A 19,304-nucleotide genomic window follows, 5' to 3' on the forward strand; every position below is an offset into this window, starting at 1 on the left:
AGGTAATAAAGAGTAGAAGGCATAGGTAAGTACCAGCATGGAAGAGGGGAAGTAGGGATGGTAACCTAGACTGCAGCAGTGTATACACTCGAACATCTACATTTATGGTAGGTACAAAACTGCACTATGTTCATCGTGTTACACTGCTGCAGTCATCACACTTGGGTAGAGTCCCAAAGCTGAGGTTAGGTGGCTGGTTCTATAAGGCATTAGGGGTGGCTATAAGGCCCTGCAGCACTGCAGTGGCAAAGCCAGCTCTGGATTTAGAGTAGAGAGGCAGGTGGTAATGTTTGGTGAAGGTATGAACAGAACTCCAAGTTGCTACTTCCAAAATGTCCTTGGTAGGTACTCGTCTGAGGTAGGCAGCAGTGGCGGCTGTAGCCCTGGTGGAATGAGACCTAATGCTGTTAGGTACAGCTTTCCCATGTTGTGCATAGCAGAAACGTATACAGCGCCCTATTCATTTTGAAATGGTCTGTTTTGAAATAGCTTTTCCCTGTGCTCCTGCAGCATATGCTACAAACAATTGTTCAGTTTTCCTGAAAGCTTTTGTTTTGTCCAAGTAGAAGCGTAATTGTCTGTGCATGTCCAAGGAATGCAGAAGTCTCTCCCCTTTATTCTGTGGATTTGGATAAAATGTTGGCAAGTGAATAGTTTGATTTAGAGCCACATTTGATACCACCTTTGGCATAAAAGTAGGGTTTGTTCTTAAAGATACCCTGTCTTGGTGAAAAATGATGAAAGGTTCCACTGCCATTAGTGCCTGTAATTCGGAAATTCTTCGTGCTAAGGTTATTGCCAGGAGCAGAGCAGTTTTCCATGAGACATATTTCAAGTCTGCTGAGTTAGCTGGCTCAAAAGGAGGTAAAGTTAATTTTTCCAAGACAAAGTTGAGGTCCCAAGTTGGAGTTGGTGCTCTACGGGGCGGTATTATGTTTTTAGCCCCTCTGAGGTACTGTTTTAGCAAAGGATGAGAGAAAATTGGTGGGTCTGTGCTGTAATGAGTAGAGATGGCAGAGGCATGGATCTTAATAGATGAAAAGGATAGTCCTTTGGTCCAGCATCTCAGTTAAATATTGTAGTATCTGAGGAATATTTGGGACAAGAGGGTCTAGGCTGTGAGTCTGGTTCCAGGCACAGAATCTCTTCCATTTATCCGAAAAGGCTTTCCTGGTGCTAGGCCTTCTGGCCTCCAGAATGACATCCATAACAGCTTTAGAGAGAGGCATTGTTTGCTTGACTAAGGAATCTGCCATGCAGCCAGGTTTAAAGTCTTGAGTTGGCTGTGAAGTATCTGATTGTTTTGCTGAGTCAGAAGATGTGGCATTTGAGGTAAAATCCATGGTGGACCTTGTGCTAAGTTCTTTAAGATTGGGTACCAGTGCTGGCATGGCCAGTCTGGGGCAATCAGGATCATCTTTGGCTTTTCTTGTCTGGCTTTCAGGAGTACCTTTGAAAGGAGAGGCAGTGGTAGGAAGGCATATACTTGTAGGTTTTTCCAGCTGAATGAGAGGGCATCCACTTTCCATGCCTGTGTATGGTAAGTCCTTGTGCAGAATTTTTGTAGCTGGCAATTCATTGGGGAGGCAAACAGATCTATGTCCGGGCTCCACCATTTTTGTGTTATCATTCTGAATATTTGTGGATGTAATTTCCACTCGTGGATCCATGATGTTTCTGCTTAAGTCGTCTGCCAGAGTGTTTTTCTCTCCTGGCAGGAATTGTGTTTGCAGATGAACTTGACAGGTTAGAGCTGTGTTCCACAAGGTCATGGCTTGTCTGCAGAGGGGATATGAATGAGTGCCCCCTTGCTTGTTTATGTACCACATAACTGTGGTATTGTCTGTCTTTAGTAGTAGTTGTCCTGGATGCAGAAGGTCCTTGAAAGCTATAAGCGCATTTTGTATAGTTAGCATCTCTTTTTGATCGATGTGAAGATACCTTTGTTTTGCGGGCCACTTGCCCTGAATACATTTTCCTGCCATGTGTGCTCCCCAGGCGTAATCCGAAGCATCTGTTGTCAGTGTTTGCCTGGCTGTGGGTTGAGTGAAAGGCTGTCCCTTGTTGAAGTGACAGGCTTGAGCCCACCATCAAAACTCCTGTTGTAGGCAAGGAATAAGTGGTATTACTGTTTCCAAACTGTGACAGTGTCGAGACCAGACACTCTTTAGGTACCATTGTAGTTTCCTCATATGCAGTCTGGCATATGGAAATTAGTAGTATGCAAGATGCCATGTACCCCAAGGCCTGCAGAATTTTTCTTGGAGGGAGTTGGGTTTTGTTGCCATCAATTGGAAATATTGAGTCAGTTGTCTTTGCTTTTCTGGCGTGAGATAAGCCATCTGGGCCGTTGTATTTAAACTGACACCCAGGAATATTATCTCTTGTGAGGGCACTAGTTTTGACTTCTTTTCGTTTACTGTGTACCTTAGGCAAATTAGCAATATTTTTACAAACGCCAGATGCTTTAGAAGAATGTCTTTGCTCTCTGCTTGAACAAGGCAGTCGTCCAAGTATGGGTAAATTTGAATTTCTTTTTGTCTGCAAAATGCAATTACTGGTGCCAGGCATTTTGTAAAGACCCTGGGCGCAGTAGATAAGCCAAAGGGCAGTGCAGAGAATTGGTAATGCATTGAACCAATTAAGAATCTGAGGTATCTTCTGCAATTTTGTCTGATAGGGACATGCAGGTATGCCTGCTTGAGGTCTAAAGTTACGAGCCAAGCTTTCTTGCCCAGCATGGGAAGAAGCTGCTGTAGTGTCAGCGTTTTGAATTTTGGAACATCCAGGTAAGTATTTAGATAAGAAAGATCCAGAATGGGCCGCCAGGCTTTGTCCTTTCTGTGAACCAGAAAGAGTCTGGAGTAAAATCCTTGTCATTGCTCCTGCGTTGGTACCTTTTGAATAGCTCTCATGTCCATGAGTGCTGTAATTTGTCTTTGAGCCTCTGTCCATTGATTTGGTGGCAGGTTTGACATTCCTTCTAACCTTGGCAGAGTGTAAAAGTGGAACCTGTAACCTTGAGATACAATATTGAGAGCCCATTTGTCTTTTGTGATCATATGCCAATTGTGAAAGAAAAGTGCTAGTTTTCCCCCCAAGGGGCTGCCAAGAGAGAAGTGCTTGGCAGTTGTAGTGGGAAGTCATTGGGGCTGTTTTCTATAAGGTTGAGGCCTGTCTTCCCCTCCTTTCTGGGTGGAAGCACCCCATTGTCGAGGCCTGTAAGAATCTTGTGGCTGACCTCTGCCTCTTGGACGTCTGTATCTGCCCCTTTGAGGTCTGTCCGTAACTGGAAAGGACCAATTTTTTGTTGGCCAATTTCTGCTAAATCGAGGAGGCTGACCCTGTAAGAAATACTTCACCATTTGCATAGATTTTGCCTTATCCTCCATTTTCTTTAATACCTCTTCTGCCTTAACTCCAAATAAAACATCCTGCTGCAAAGGTGCATCCAATAATTTTGCTTTAACATGATCTGGTAAAGTCTGCTCTTTTAACCAAGCATGTCTTCGAATGACAGACCATATAACTGCTGCTCTACAGGAAGCCTCTAGTGAATCAAAACCACATTTCAAAGTATGTTTACCCACTTGTTCAGCTGCATGCAATAAATCCTGCATTTCCTTATACTCAGGAGGATCTGAATTTGGAAGCATTTTTTGTTTCAACTGAGACATCAAATATTGCTGATATTTAAGCATGTGAAACTGGCAATTTAAGGTCCTCATTGCTAAAGTTGCAGAAGTATATACTCTTTCTTCCCCCATCTGTCTAATGCTCTTGAATCTCTGTCAGAGGGAAAGTACAGTTTTGTACCTACCATAAATGTAGATGTCCGATAGGTATGCATCTGCAGTCCTAACATATGGGTTGTCCTGCCTCAGGCAGCCCTTCGGTCGGCCGGATTCCAAAGTCTGGGTCTGGCCTCGGCTGATGTCGCACTTCACCCGACGTCATAGCTGCTGGGGTGTAAAGGCATCAGCCGACGCCATTTTCCTCAGTGTTTCTTGCCCCAGATGCCAGGTGCCCTCTAGGAAGGCTAAATTTGGATAAATGCAAATAATTCCAAACAGTAGAGAGCAAAAAAAAATATATATATACATATATACAAACAAATACACCATAATAGATTCCCCCAGCTAGCTAAAAGAGGGGTAAGTACCCTAGGAATACCACAGAGGGGAAGGAGGGTGGGTAATCCTGACTGCAGATGCATACCTATCGGACATCTACATTTATGGTAGGTACAAAACTGTACTATGTCCTTCAAGGATGCATCTGCAGTCCTAACATATGGGTAGAATACCATAGCCAAACTGGGGGAGGAGGTACTAAGATAAAGATGGTGTAGTTAAGATCCCCTGCAAAACAGCAGTTGTAAAACCTGCTCGGGATCTAGAGTATAAAGGAAGATTATAATGCTTGGCAAATGTATGCATGGAGCTCCAAGTAGCAGCTTCTAAAATGTCTTTGGTAGCCACTCCTCGTAGGAAAGCTGTAGTGGTGGCTGTAGCTCTTGTGGAGTGAGGCCTGATATTTTCTGGAGTTGTCTTTCCATGAAAAGAGTAGCAAAATCTAATGCAATTTCCTATCCATTTTGAGATTGTCTGTTTTGAAATTGCTTTTCCTTGCATTCCTGTTGCATATGCTACCAGAAGCTGGTCAGTTTTTCTGTTGGTCTTAGTTCTGTCCAGATAGTAGCGTAATTGTCTGTGCACATCCAAGGTATGTAGTAGTCTTTCCCCCCTGTTCTGTGGGTTGGGGAAGAATGTAGGTAAATGAATTGCTTGGTTCAATGATACTCTGGAGACCACTTTTGGCATAAAAGTAGGGTTAGTTCTCAGAGACACTCTATCCTGATGGAAGATAAGGAAGGGCTGTACTGCCATTAATGCCTGTAACTCAGATACCCTTCTTGCTGAAGTGATTGCAAGCAGGAAAGCAGTTTTCCAAGATAAGAACTGTAAGTCTGCTGTTGCTGCTGGCTCAAAAGGGGGAAGTGTTAACTTTTCCAGCACAAAGTTGAGGTCCCATGTAGGCAAAGGTGGTTTCCTTGGAGGCTTTACATTTTTGATTCCTCTCAGGAACTGCCTGAGTAGAGGATGAGAGAAGACAGGAGGATCCATGTTGTATTCTGCTGAAATTGCTGATGCATGAATCTTAATGGAGGAGTAGGACAGGCCATTGTGGAACAGTTCTGCTAAGTATTCCAGGATGTTTGCTATGTTTGCCAATGAGCACATTTTCCTCTTTTGCTGCACTCCAAATGAGGTATCTTTTCCATTTGGCTGAATAAGTCTTCCTTGTGGAGGGTCTGCGAGCCTCCAGGATAATGTCCTTAACCCTCTGAGATAAATCTGGGTTATTTTGTTTTATGCAATATTCCAAGCAGCTAGTTGTAGTGTTTTCAAGTTTGGATGTAGGATCTTGTAGTTGTTCTGTGTTAGAAGTAAAGGACATAGAGGTAGAGGCCATGCGTGTGTCCGAGACATGCTTCTCAGTAGCGGTACCAATGTTGCCTCGGCCAGTCTGGAGCTATCAGGATTATCCTTGGCTGATCCTCTTTGATCTTCAGTAGGACTTTGTACATCAAAGGAAGAGGTGGAAATGCATATGCTGTCAGGTTTTTCCAGCTGAAGGAAAGGGAGTCCACCCTCCAAGCAAGTGGGTGGTATGCTCTTGTGCAGAATTTCTTCAATTGGTGGTTGTGTGGGGAGGCGAACAGGTCTATCTGTGGTAGTCCCCATTTCTTTGTTATGGTTTTGAAGATATCTGGATGCAGCATCCATTCGTGAGCATCCGTGGTAGTTCTGCTTAAGGTGTCTGCTAGTGAATTTTCTTTTCCTGGTACAAATCTGGCCTGTAGTTGAATGTTGAGATTCAGGGCCACATTCCACAGGTCCATTGCCATCCGGCATAGAGGATATGAGTGTGTACCTCCCTGTTTGTTGATGCACCACATGACTGTGGTATTGTCCGTCATCAGCAGGTGACCTTGTTGAAGAAATGGTCTGAATGCCTGGATTGCATGTTTCACTGCCAGCATCTCCTTTTGATTTATGTGTAGATTCAGCTGGTCTTGTGTCCATAGGCCTTGTATACACTTGTCCACCATGTGTGCCCCCCAGCCTAGGTCTGAGGCGTCCGTGGTGATGGTCTGGCTTGGATGAGGTTTGTGGAAAGGCAATCCTCTGTTCAACTGACAGGCCTGAGCCCACCACAGGAATTCTTGCTTCAGGCATGGAATTGTTGGAATCTGGGCTTCTAGACTGTGCTTGTGTTGAGACCATACATTCCTTAGGTACCATTGCAACTTTCTCATATGCAGTCTGGCATGCGGAATCAATATTATGCAGGATGCCATGTAACCCAGGGCTTGCAGGACTTTCCTTGCAGTAAGCTGAGTCTGTGTTGTTAATGTCATGAAATAGACTGGTAGTTGCTTTTGTTTTTCTTCTGCGAGAAAGGCCATCTGAGTTGATGTGTCCAGTTCTGCACCAAAGAATGTTATCCTTTGGGATGGTACTAGTTTTGACTTTTGCATGTTGACTGTGTATCCCAAGGCTTGCAGCAATTGCATGACCTTTTCCAAATCTTTTGTTAATTTTGTCTTGTTGTCCGCTTGTATTAGGCAGTCGTCCAGGTATGGGTAAATTTGAATTCCCTGAAGCCTGCAATGAGCAATTACTGATGCCAGGCATTTCGTGAATACTCTGGGCGCAGTAGATAAGCCAAAGGGCAATGCTGAGAATTGATAATGCCCTGATCCTGCAAGAAATCTGAGGTGTCTTCTGCAATCTGGTCGTATAGGGACGTGCAGGTATGCCTCCTTGAGATCTAGAGTCACCAGCCAAGACTCCTTGCCCAGCATGGGAAGAAGTTGCTGTAGGGTCAGCATTTTGAATTTTGGGACAATGAGGTATGTGTTCAGAGCGGACAGGTCGAGAATAGGTCTCCATTGATTTTCTTTTCTTGGTACAAGGAAAAGTCTGGAGTAAAATCCTTGGCCTTGTTCCATAGGGTACCTTTCTATAGCTCTCATCCTTAGTAGGTTGTTGATTTGTCTTAGAGCGTTTGTTTTTTGGCTTGGTGGTAGGTTTGGCATTCCTCTCTTTCTTGGTAGAGTGTGGAAGTGAAACCTGTAGCCTTTGTCTATTGTTTGTAAAGTCCATTTGTCTCCTGTAATGTAATGCCAGTTTACGGAAAATAAGGCTAGTTTTCCGCCCAAGGGTGCTTCCAGTTGTTCCCTGGTAGGCGGAATCAGAGCCAAGTCATTGTGTCTGTCCTGTGGAAGTGGTTGTAGCTGAATCTGTGGCAGTACTTCTCTGGTTGTTAGGCTGCCACTGACGTCCCCTGTAGGCACCCCTGGATTGACCTTTGCCTCTTGGGCATCTATTTCTGCCTCTCTGTGCTCTGGAGGTGTCTGGAAAGGACCAATTCTTCGAAGGCCAATTTCTGCTAAACCTCGGAGGTTGGACCTGTAAGAAATCCTTGACTGTTTGGACAGATTTTGCTTTTTCTTCCACCTTCTTTAGAACCTGCTGTGCAGGGGAGCCAAACAAACTTTGTTTCTCCATAGGAGCATCTAGGAGTTTTGACTTAACATGGTCTGGTAAGGATTGTTCTTTTAACCAGGCATGCCTTCTAATCACTGTTCCAGTCATAGCTGATCTAAAGGAAGCCTCCAGTGCATCATAGCCACATTTTAAGAAATGGTTACTGACCTGCTGAGAGTTATGTACCAAATCCTGAAGGGACTTGCGGTCTATAGGTTCAGGAGAGGACAGTTTTTTATTTAGCTGGTCTAACAAAAATTCCTGGTACTGAATCATGTGAAATTGACAGTTTAAGGTCCTGGCCGAAAGAGTAGCAGAAGTATAAACCTTTTTACCCCATCTCTCTAATGCTCTAGATTCCCTTTCAGAGGTGAGAGGGTTTTTGGCAGAGGCAGCTGCCACAGCTTTGGGGCCCTGTGAAATGGTTTCAGGATCTGCAACAGGAGCCTTATACAAGTGGTAGTGTGTGTCCGGGACCCTGTAATATCTGTCAGGCTTGGCAGGGGCCGGAGGAAGAGAATCAGGGGCAAACAGGCATCATTATATGCATCATCAACAACTGTTAGTACTGGAGGAATGGCTAAAGGCCTATGCTGTGGTAAATGTAAAAAAGTCCTTAGCCTTTTCCTTGAATCTGAAAAATCCTGGCCCTGCCATTGAAAGTGTTCCCTCATAGCATGTAAGGTTTCCCCAAAAGAAAATTCTTCAGGTGGAGAAGCAGAAGGAATGGAGTCTTCTGCATCAGAATCCTCATAAGGAGAATATGGGCCTTCCTGAGGGTCTGAAATATCTGAGTCATCCGAGGAATAGTCTGTAGAAACAGGTTCGGGGGTTCAGTTCTAGGCCTCTTATCTGGAGGAGGTTGAGAGGCCCTGTCTGGGTGAGGTTGGGATCCCCTGATCAAAGAAATGAGATCCTCAGCCAGGCTGAGCATTTGGGAACTAGAGGTAGGCCTGTGTGAGGGAGTTTTAGCAGGTAAGGCCTTAGAAGATTTAGCTGCTTTCGCCCTGGAAAAAGCCTTGATAGACATAGATGCAGGGGGTCTAGCAGCCCCACGTGCAGGGGTAGATATGTCAAAAGGAATAGTATCTGATAAATCCTGGGTGCCTGCTTCAGCAGGGGTAATTTCAGTCGCAGATTCAGCCATGCTCTGTGAGGCCTCGGCTATCGGAGGCATGCTTTCGGCCGAAGGAAGAACCGAGGACTCGGTTTCAGCCGAAACCGAGACACTCGCGGTTGGCCTAACTGTGGTTTCAGCCGAAACCGCGGACCGCGAGTGTCGGTCCTTTTCCTTACGCTTTTTAGCTAATTGTGTAGTCGGAGTCTCCGACGGCATTTTGTATGCAAAAGCGGGACCAAAAAACTCCTCTGCAAACTCCGACCGACGTCTAAGCGTCCGTCGGTTGAAGGAAGCACAGGCTAGACAAGCTGATACGTCGTGGTCTGGGGGCCTAAACAAGGAAGGCAGTAAGAGTGGAAATCCTTATGAGGTATTTGTTTCCCACAAGTTAAACAATTATTTACTTTGTCTGACATCGGCTGAGGCAAGAAAGAGTCCCCAACGGGGTACTTAGCTTTTTTAGAAGTCTTCGGTAGTAGAAATCTCTGGATCTGACCGACCGGCACTTGCGAACAGCTTCTGCTTCGGGCACCGCGCGGCAAGAAAGACTGAGGAAAATGGCGTCGGTTGATGCCTTTATACCCCAGCAGCTATGACGTTGGGTGAAGTGCGACATCAGCCGAGGCCAGACCCAGACTTTGGAATCCGGCCGACCGAAGGGCTGCCTGAGGCAGGACAACCCATATGTTAGGACTGCAGATGCATCCTTGAAGGACATCTGGGTTTTTGCTGTAGAGGCCTTTACCCCTTTGGGACCCTGGGAAATAGTTTCCGGGTCAGCCACAGGGCTTTTATAAAGAAATTTGTGAGAGTCAGGGACTCGTTAGTATCTGTCTGGCTTAACTGGAGCAGGAGGTAAGGAATCAGGGTTTAAATTGGATTCAGAATACACATCATCTACAATATCTAACACTGGCGGAATAGCAATGGTTCTGTGTTGAGGTAATAAAAGAAAATCTTTGAGCCTTTTCTTGGATTCTGAGTAATCCTGGCCCTCCCAGTGGAAATGCTCCCTCATGGTATGTAAAGTTTCCCCAAAGGAGTAGTCCTCTGCTGGAGAGACTGAAGGAATTGATTCCTCAGCATCAGAATCCTCATAAGAGGGTAAAGAGTATCCTTGGTCTGAGGATGAATCAGAAGAGATGGACACCTGGTTGGATGAGTCATAGTCTGCATCCTGTCTAGGCCTTTTATCAGGAGGAGGGTGGGACCCCCTGATCAGAGTAATTAAGTCGTCAGCCATTCTGAGCATCTGTTTCTTAGGCATGGAGGCCTGTCCTGGTGAATGTTGACCTTGTTTCTTTGTTTTTAAAGGGGTCTTAGACTTTGCAGAAGTTGGTTAGCTGAGTAGGTCTGAAAACACCCTCTGAAACTGAGGGTTGTTCAGCTGACCCGGATCCCTCTGTAGGGCTAGTCTCGGTAGATCCTAAATCTGGTGTATCCGAAGGCCCAGCCATCTCCACGTGGGAGTCGGAGGCGGCCTGTGGTTCCAAAGAAGCAGTCATCAGGGGCTGCAAAGGCGCCTCGGTGAAAACTGGAGAACCGGCGACTGGCCTAGAAGAGGATTCATTGTCAGTTTTGGGCCTCGGAAGCCTGTCCTTGTCTTTGCGCTTTTTGTGAATCCCGGTCGTCGGTTGTTCCGACGGCAAGGTGTAATTGAATTTTCTGCCAAAATAATGTCGGGCAAAATCAAACAGACGTTTAACAGTGCGCTTGTTAAACCTAGCACAAAACCGACATCCTGTGACGTCGTGGTCTGGGCCTAGGCATGGGATACAATAAAAATGGAAATCTTTATGAGGTATTTGCTTCCCACAAGAAATACAATTATTAACTTTTACTGACATCGGTCTGAGGCAAGAAAAAGTTTCCCCAACGGGATATTTAGCTTTATAGAAGACTTCGGTTCTGGATTCGGAATAAAAATCTCAGGAGTCGGCCGACCAGCACTTGCTAACTGCTTTTGCTTCGGGCACCCCGCAGCAAGAAAGACTGGAGAAAATGGCGTCAGCTGCATCTTATACACCCCTGACGCACTGATGTCAGGGAAGAAGTGACAGCAACCGATGCCGGACCAAGACTTTGGAACTCAGGCAGACTGAGGAATGCCTGACGGCAAAATAACCCAACTATGATGGCTGCAGCAATGTAACACGATGAACATCTTGTGGCAACCAAAAACTCTCGAGTGCCTTCCTTACTCATAATGCACCAACTCCAATTACCTCAGATCTTATTTGCTGCATTAGTAGAAGGGAAAAGATTAAGGAGAGGTTATATCTGGAGCTTATATAAAAACATAAGGACATACAGGTCCACTAAGCACTCATTTGTCCAAGGGCCTTAAGGATGGGGGTTGATAGGAGGGGAGTTAAGGAAGAATGAAAATGGATAACACAGACGGAATGTTATGGTGAGTACCTACCTTCTTTGTCTGACGATGTCAATTTTCATTCTTCCCTCAAATGATAGGATAGTGCCCCCAGCTACCTAATTTCCAGGGTGGATTCAAGGAAGGATATTCTTGAGCACCACAGAACCAAAAGATGCCCGTCCACTGGAGACCAGATCTAATTTGTAATGAGTAATAAAGGTATGGGGAGTGGTCCAAGTAGCTGCTGCACAAATGTCATCCATGGACACTCTGGATTGAAAAAACTGAGTAAGCTGCCATGGATCTGGTGGAGAGGATTCAAACAGGTTTTGTCAGAGCAATGCCCAATTTGCTATACAAAAAAGGAATGCAAATTGTTATCCATCTACATGGAGTAACTTTGGTAACTGGTTTACTCAATGTTGGTTCCGCATATGAAAAGCAATTGATCAGAAATTCTGAATTTATTTTTGCCTATACAAGTAAAAATTGACAGTCTATGAACATCCAATAAATGTAAAACATTCTCCTTTGTTACAAAATTTGGGAAAGCATACCGGAAAATTAATCAACTAGGTTTATACTGGATTCTGACACCACCATTTGAACAAATGACAGGTTGGTATGCAAGACAACTCTGTCTTTATGAAAAATCAAGTATGGAGGTTTTGAGCACAATGCCTGGAATTCTAAAATTCTTCTGGCTGAGGTAGTGGCTACTAAGAAAATGGTCTTCCATGAAAGATATTTGAGTTTGCATATAGCGGATGGCTTAGAGAGAATGTGTAACAGACTGCAGCACAAGGTTTAGGTCCCAAGGTAGGTAGGTAGGATCTTTAAAGTGCAACCTTAAGAGTAGAGTGCCTTTTAAAAAGGCTTTGCTCAACTTATGGGATGCTACAGAAGAACCATTTATTCCAACACGAAAACTGGAAATCGCTGCTAATTGTACTTTAACAGTAGAAGAACTATCTCCTTCAAAAATATATGCTAGAAATTCCAAGACATTATGAATGGGGACTGAGAAAGGTTCAATGTTAAGGTTTTGGGCTCAAAAAACAAATCTCTTCCATTTTCCAGAGTAAAGCTTTCTAGTGGAAGGTTCATGGGCGGATAAAAGAATACGATGGACAGGAAAAGATAGCATAGGTTGTCTGGCTATTAATGGACCTGTAGGAACCAAGAAGTCAGCCTGAGATTCACTATGTTTGGATATATCTTGCCTGTTGGGTGAGACAGGAGGTCTGGAGTTGGATCCAGAAACCAAGGTTGTCGAATCAGGTGAGGCCAAAGGAAGGGAAAACAAATTTGTCGTGGCCAATAAGGGGCAATGAAGATGACACTGCTCTTCAGCCTTGCAGCTTTCTGAAGAAATATGGGAATCAATGAAGAGGAAGGATACGTATAAAGGAGACCAAGGGGCCAAATGTGAAGTAGAGCTTCCCTCAAGAATTCCCCTGTGTGGGGATTACAGCAAAGCAGCTGCTGCATTTGTTGTTCAAGGGGGACACAAATAGATCACAGCAAGGCTGGCCTCATAAATTGGAAGATTGTGTTCACAACCCTTTTGTTGAGGGCCCATTTGTGAGGTAGAAGAATGCATCTCCTCAATTTGTCTGCTATCACATTGGACTTCCAACCCCTTTCTTTTAGCAACGTACATTCCAGGGAAGAAATCACCCACTGCCACATACAGAGCTTCTCAACACAGTGGGTAGGATTTGGTTACTCCCCGTTTGCTGATGTACCAGATGGGATGTACCCCTGGGATTCCGGATATTGGCAAAGGCTCTTGCCACCCCCATAGTGCCTTTTTTAGGCAAGGCTCAAATTCTAAACCTACCACCCTAGAACACAAAAAAGGAAAAAAACTAAGGGTAATGCTGCTCAATGCCAGAAGTCTAAATCTCAAAATGCACGCACTCGAGGCCCTTCTCAGTATGGAGAACATCGATGTCTGTGCTGTGACAGAAACCTGGTTCAAGGCTCCTGAGAGCACCCCAGCGCTATCAGGTTTTACCTCATATCATGCGTTCTGGCCCCAAAATCCGGACAATACCAAGAAAGGAGGTATCCATATTCATCAAGGACACCCACACCTCAAGACTGGTTGCATCGGAGACCATCCAGGTGCAATTAACCATAGGCAAGACTGCTCTGCAAATTGTAGCATGTTACAGGCCACCCTCACAAACTCAGGAAACTCACATGGCCTTCCTGAAAACACTAGAGGGGATAAATGTATCACCAAACACCATCATACTAGGTGACTTCAATTACCCTAATATAGACTGGGAACACTACTCAAGCCCAAACACCCTAGCCCAAAAGTTCCTGGAATTCATAAACTCAAATGCCATGGAACAACTAGTCACCATCCCACAAGAGGAGATAACATACTTGATCTCATCATCACGAACATGGGAGCACAATGTTCAACACCGAAGTATACCCCTCACTGGTGAGATCAGATCACAAACTAATCTCGCTGGAGGTCCTCATCCCACCCCACCTGAAATAAAAAGACCACAGTAAAGAACTTCTCAAAGCCGACTTCACACTTCTAAAGACTAGTGTGGTCTCCTTTCAGGCCCCGAAACAATACTCAAGCCGCTGAATCACTTACAAACGCCTTCTACCAGCACCTGCAGGACTGCATGGATAAGGCAATCCCAAGCAAAACAAAGACTCTTTGTACCAAAGGCAAGCTCCAGTCTGGTGGACCCCAGCCATAAACAAACTCTACAACAAAGGAGGAAGCTACTACAAGATAGAGCAAAATCCTTAAAAGGTAAGACACCCTTGATCACTATAAGTAAAAACTAAGAGCTCTCATAAAATCATCCAAAGCAAATTTCGAGAGAAAAATAGCTAAAGACTCAAAAGACAATCATAAGGCCTTCTTTAGCTATGTTAGAAACCTAGGAGGAAACTCCCAGATATGCTCAGAACTAGTTCAAAATGATGTGAAGATTACTGATCCTACAGACATTGCCAACATACTGGCTGACAGGTTCAGTGCAAACTAAGGAGAGATATCTATACCAAATGAGTGCAGCCCCCAAACATCTCCAGCCCAAGTGAGAACTGCTCTCTCCAAAGCAAAACACAGCATCCATGGGACCCGATGGTGTCCCGGCTGTGTGCTCCACGAACTCAATGAGGAATTAAACCCACAGCTAGGACAGCTGTTTAATCAAAGTCTTACCTCTGGATCGCATTACCCAGGGGGTGGCACTGCAACTGTGGTCCCACTTCACAAAGGCGGTGCCTCCACAGACCCTGGAAATTACCGCCCATTAGCTTAACAAGCCTTATCTGCAAAGCCATGGAGAAGATCATAATGGACCTCATAAATAAAGACATAGGAATTTGCAGACTTTGGATCCAACCCAGTTTGGCTTTGTCAAAGGCAGATCATGCCTTTTAAACTTGGTTGACTTTTTGAAACAGTCACCAAAGCCATTGATGAGGAAAGGCAGTCCATACAGCCTACCTCGATCTGGCTAAGGCCTTCATACAATACCCCCACTGGGTATCATTGAAAACTCATCAGCTTAAATGTTAACCCATACATCACAAGATGGGTTGCAAACTGGCTGAGTGACAGAACCCACAGGGTCAGAGTTGCTGGCGCCATGTCAGACTCAAAGCCTGTCACAAGTGGTGTCCCACAGGGCTCAGTCCTGGGCCCACTCTTGTTTGGCATCTACTTTTCCAAGTACAAGCAAACACAGGAGGGTTATGGCTGACAAAGTTTGCAGATGACTGCAAACTGGGCCATAGTAGAAAACACATCTGACACAGATATCCTTCAGAAGGGTCTCACAGAAACGGATAACTGGTGCCAGAGCCACGGCCTAAAGTTAAATGCCAAAAATGCATAGTCATACAAAACAAGGTTACCCCTAGCTACCAAATAGGTGGCAATCCACTGAGCACAGAAGAAGTTATCAGGGACCTGGGGACCCAGGTTGATAGTAGTCTGTCATTCGACACCCATGTAGCTAAAGTAGTTAGGAAGTCCTTCTACACTGCCCACCTTATCATGAAGGGATTCTCATCTAGATCAAGGGAGGTCATAGTCTCCCTTTACTCATCACTCATCAGACCAATGATTGAGTACAATGCCCCATTCGAATGTATCTGACCCGACACTTGCAGCAGCTGGAGAGGCCACAAAAGTTCCTCACCAAAAGGATAAAGGGTCTCAAAATCTGTCCTATGCTGCCCGACTGAAAGAACTCCAGCTCTATTCAGTCGCTACCGCTGCTCAGAGGTGACCTTTGCCTAACATACAAGGCCATGTCAAACCCAGATTTGATGAATATGCTTCACCTCAAAAATCTAGATCCATCAGAGCCACAAGAGACTTAAACTGGAGGGATAGATTCATCACCCAAAGACTCCTATGCTGTGGAACAAAATCCCGGTACATGTGAGGCAGAGCACCTGCTGGCCTTGTTCAAGAGAAATCTTGACCAATGGATGGGAGATCGCAGATATACCCCAGGAATTACCTCAGTGTCACTGCTCAACAGAGGCACAGCAAAATAATGGGTATAGTTCCCCATACTAAAGGGGGCTTATAAATGCCCTCGGGCAGATAGCCTAGTATGAACCTATGAACCTATGAACCTATTAAAATGTTGTCTGACTGTACTGCAATTGTCCCCAAAGGGAGAGCATTCTGAAATGCCTTCAACACTAAGAGCACTGCTCTTATCTCCAGGATATTCATATGCAAATTGGCCTCCTCGGGGGACCAGGTGCCTTGGACAGTCTTCCCCACATAATGCCCTAGCTGGGAAGTGTCCATGGCCACTATGGCTTTGGGCCGAGGGGAATGAACGGACGACCTTGCAGAAACTTGTCTGAATAAATCCACCATTTTACATTTCTCTTGCAGATGGGAGTGATTCTTATCTTGTAAAACATAGGTTGATAAAGAATCAACCACTGAGTAGCTGACATCCACTGAAAAATTCTTATATAAAACTTGGCAAATGGTACTATGCATGTGCCTCTGCCATCAATCCCAGAGCCTGAAGGAACAGTTGGGCTGAAACTGCCATGCTTCATATCTTTCTGACTTGAAATCTTATGGTATGAACTGTCAGTAATGGAAGGGAAGCAATGGTTGCCTTTGTATGGAGAATTGTTCCTATAAATTCTAAAATCTGAGTCTGTTTCTGATAAGATTTGTCATAGTTTATGCTTAACCCCAGATGAGAGAAAGTCTGGAGAACCGGTCTCTTACACATATTGAGTTGATGCCTGGTCGGAGCAGTAATGAGCCAATTGTCAAGATATGGTAACACTCAGAATCCTTGCAGTCTCAGGTGAGCTGCTACTACTGCTATGCAATGGGTAAACACCCTGGGTGTTGCTGCGAGTCCAAAGGGCAATACTCTAAAATGTTAATGACAGGATCACAGCCGGAAGCACAAGAACCTCATGGATTATCTGTTCATCTTTATGTGATAATACGTGTCTTGAAGGTCTACAGACACACAGTCAGTCATACTTGTCCAGAAATGGGAGAATGCACTGAACCGTGACCATCTGAAACTTTGTTCTTCGAACTGTCTTGTTTAGCTGGAAAGATCCAGGACTGGTCTCCAGTCCCCTGTTCTCTTTGGCACCAAAAAGAATGATGAGTAAGTTCTAGATTCTATCTGGTCTGACGGGACTTTTTGGATGACTCTTTCTAGCAGCTTTTGAATTTGAAATGCTGCTTATCCCTCTGGTGGAACATTGGGAATTTTCCTTGGGATTGGGGGGAAAAGGGTATAATATATTTGCTAGAAGCGATCCTCTGCATCTAAGTAACTTTTGTTATATCTAGCCAGGCTCTCTGTTGCAGGGGTAAATGTCCCCTGACTTGTTTCCAGAGTTGGACAATTGAGCCTCCTTTCAGGAGTGCTGGTAGGGTTTTTCGAACAACGAATCTCTGGAACCCTGGTTCTGCGGGCCTCCTCTGCCAAAAGGGCATCTTTGTCCATTAGAGTTTCCTCCTCTGCCTCTGAGGGAATATCCTCCACGTTTGTCTTGAAAAGGACCCTGAGACTTCATGAACCACATTTTTCGACCATCTCACTGATTTCTGATGAAGGTTTTTTGAGGAGTCAAAAAACATACGCCCACGACAGGCAGGGTCTTTCCATCTTTTTCAAACATGGATAGAGCGTCTTTTACTTTGTTTCGTCAAAAGGAGCATTAACAAAAGAAGATTTGAAAGGCTTGGCAAACTCACAGAGGTGCATCCAGGCACATCTCCTTATGAAAACGCCTGAAACCTGCTGCTCTTGAGGTTCCTTCCGCTACATGGGAAATCAACCTCATGGATGAATTTGATATGAACTGTCGGGTCTTCAGCTGAGAAGCAACAGATGCCTGAACTTCATCAGAAACAGCATCCAAGATGGTATTTGATAACTCCTTGATCAACTCCCTCTGTAGCCTATTAAAGTGTGCCAAATAATTAAAAGACCTCAAAGCGAAGGTTGCTGAAGAATGGATATACTTCCCAAATCTGTCCATTGCCTGTAACTCCCTGTTGGGGGGATGGACAGTGGAACTTTCCTCAGCTAGTTCCTTTCTGGTGACTGCCGCAATGACCATGGCATCAACAGGAACTCCCTTCCCTCAAAACTGTATTTGCTTGTGGTGCCACTATCCTATCTAGTCTGCGAGGAATGGGTTCTATGGTGTCAGGGCCCTTCCACGCCTGCTGTGAGATCAAATCAATGCGGTCATCAGTGAGCGGAGTCAGCTAGGAGGTAGAGGGCCTGGTACCAAAAGCCTCCAGGAGAACAGATTCCTGAGATGTAGGGTTGCTGGACATCCAATCACCTCTCTACTTAAGGATTTCTAGGATGTCTCCAAAGGAGACATCTTCAGGGGGTGACCGTGGGACTCTTTTCCCTCATCAAAATCTGTCTCTTCAGTAATGGACTCCTCCAGGGAGTCAAAATGTTTCGTCTTAGCACATCCTCTTCTTAGGGGCCTCCTCAGTGGGATGCTGTGGGGAGGTATCAAAAAAGATTACAATTCCCTGAGTGGAAGCCTGGGATTTTGCTATTGGTCGTCCATGTGGAAGGAGACGGCGAAGCTCTGAGAACTAACACATCGTGGCAGGGATGTTAGGATCGAAGGGGGAAGGATATGCTGAACTTTTGATGCAGAAAATACTCTGTTCACAGCCTTGAAAGCACAGCAGCTCGGAGAGAAAGAGAGAGAGCAAGAGACTGTCGGATCAGAGAAGGCAAGCTTCTGAATCGTAAGTCTTCCCTGCTTAGAAGGCAAAACCTCTGAGGTGAAAGCTGGAGCCGAGCTATCCAGTGCCAAGGGTCTGAGGTGCAGAGACAGCTCCAAAAGCTTCAGAGTCTAATGCAACACCTTGGATCAGACAGGCAAACTATGACTCCTGGAGCTCTCCGGATCAAATGGAATCGGAGCTCTCAGGGAAGACCTCAGATCTGGACAACTCCTATCCAAAAACTCTGAAGCCACAGGAGTCAGACGAGGAATCCATAACGGGAGAGTAGCAGATGTATGGATCTCCTGACCCAGAAGGGTAGCAGCTGAAGGAACACCAATCTGGCTCTTCACCCTCTTCTTCATCAGTCTTCTTCACATCATTTTCTGCAAGGCTTCTGTAACAGCAAGTGGAGTACATGGATGAAGATCTGGGTCTTTCTAAGAATGGAGCAGGTACCCTGTCAGGAACCAGATCTAGGGATGAAGAGTACCTTGTTCGGGGTAGTAATTGGATCTGATAATGTTTCTTTGACAGGATTTTGAAGTTTAGCCTTTTTTAGAATCCAGGGTTAAGACCGGATCCTTATGAGACCTCTTTCTCAAAGAGTCTGAAGCTGAGGAGGAGGAAGATAACTTTTGAGAAGAGGATTTTTTTTAATTTTTGCACTTTTTGTTTTTGAGGAGGAAACACTCTTCGATAAAGCCTCTCCAAAAGATGAACGAAGAAGACTTTACAGAATCAGTTTACTTTTCATTTCTACTAATGCATGAGGGTTAAAGCCATAACATACTGAACAATCCTCTTGTAAATGGAGAGGACCTAAATAACAGACAGTGTGTGTGTCTGACCCTCGAAAGGCTTGTTGTTGTTGTTGTTTAATAGGAGAATAAAGGAAAAAATGGAAATACCAGCACTGGTTAAAAAAAATGCTACAACAGTGTGGTGGGGAAGAAAGATACTAAAATTTAAGAAATTGTAAGAAACAAGAAA

At 44.9% G+C, this 19,304-nt stretch overlaps 1 protein-coding gene across 4 annotated transcripts in view; it reads right to left on the reverse strand.

Moving 5' to 3' along the window:
• The window catches only part of CPT1C (carnitine palmitoyltransferase 1C), a 1,701,035-nt gene that overhangs the window by 487,727 nt on the left and 1,194,004 nt on the right, over nt 1-19,304 (reverse strand). The window lies entirely within an intron of this gene.

The sequence above is a fragment of the Protopterus annectens genome, chromosome 9.part0 (genome assembly GCF_019279795.1).
Source record: "Protopterus annectens isolate FY-2018-M chromosome 9.part0, PAN1.0, whole genome shotgun sequence".
Classification (NCBI taxonomy): domain Eukaryota; kingdom Metazoa; phylum Chordata; order Ceratodontiformes; family Protopteridae; genus Protopterus; species Protopterus annectens.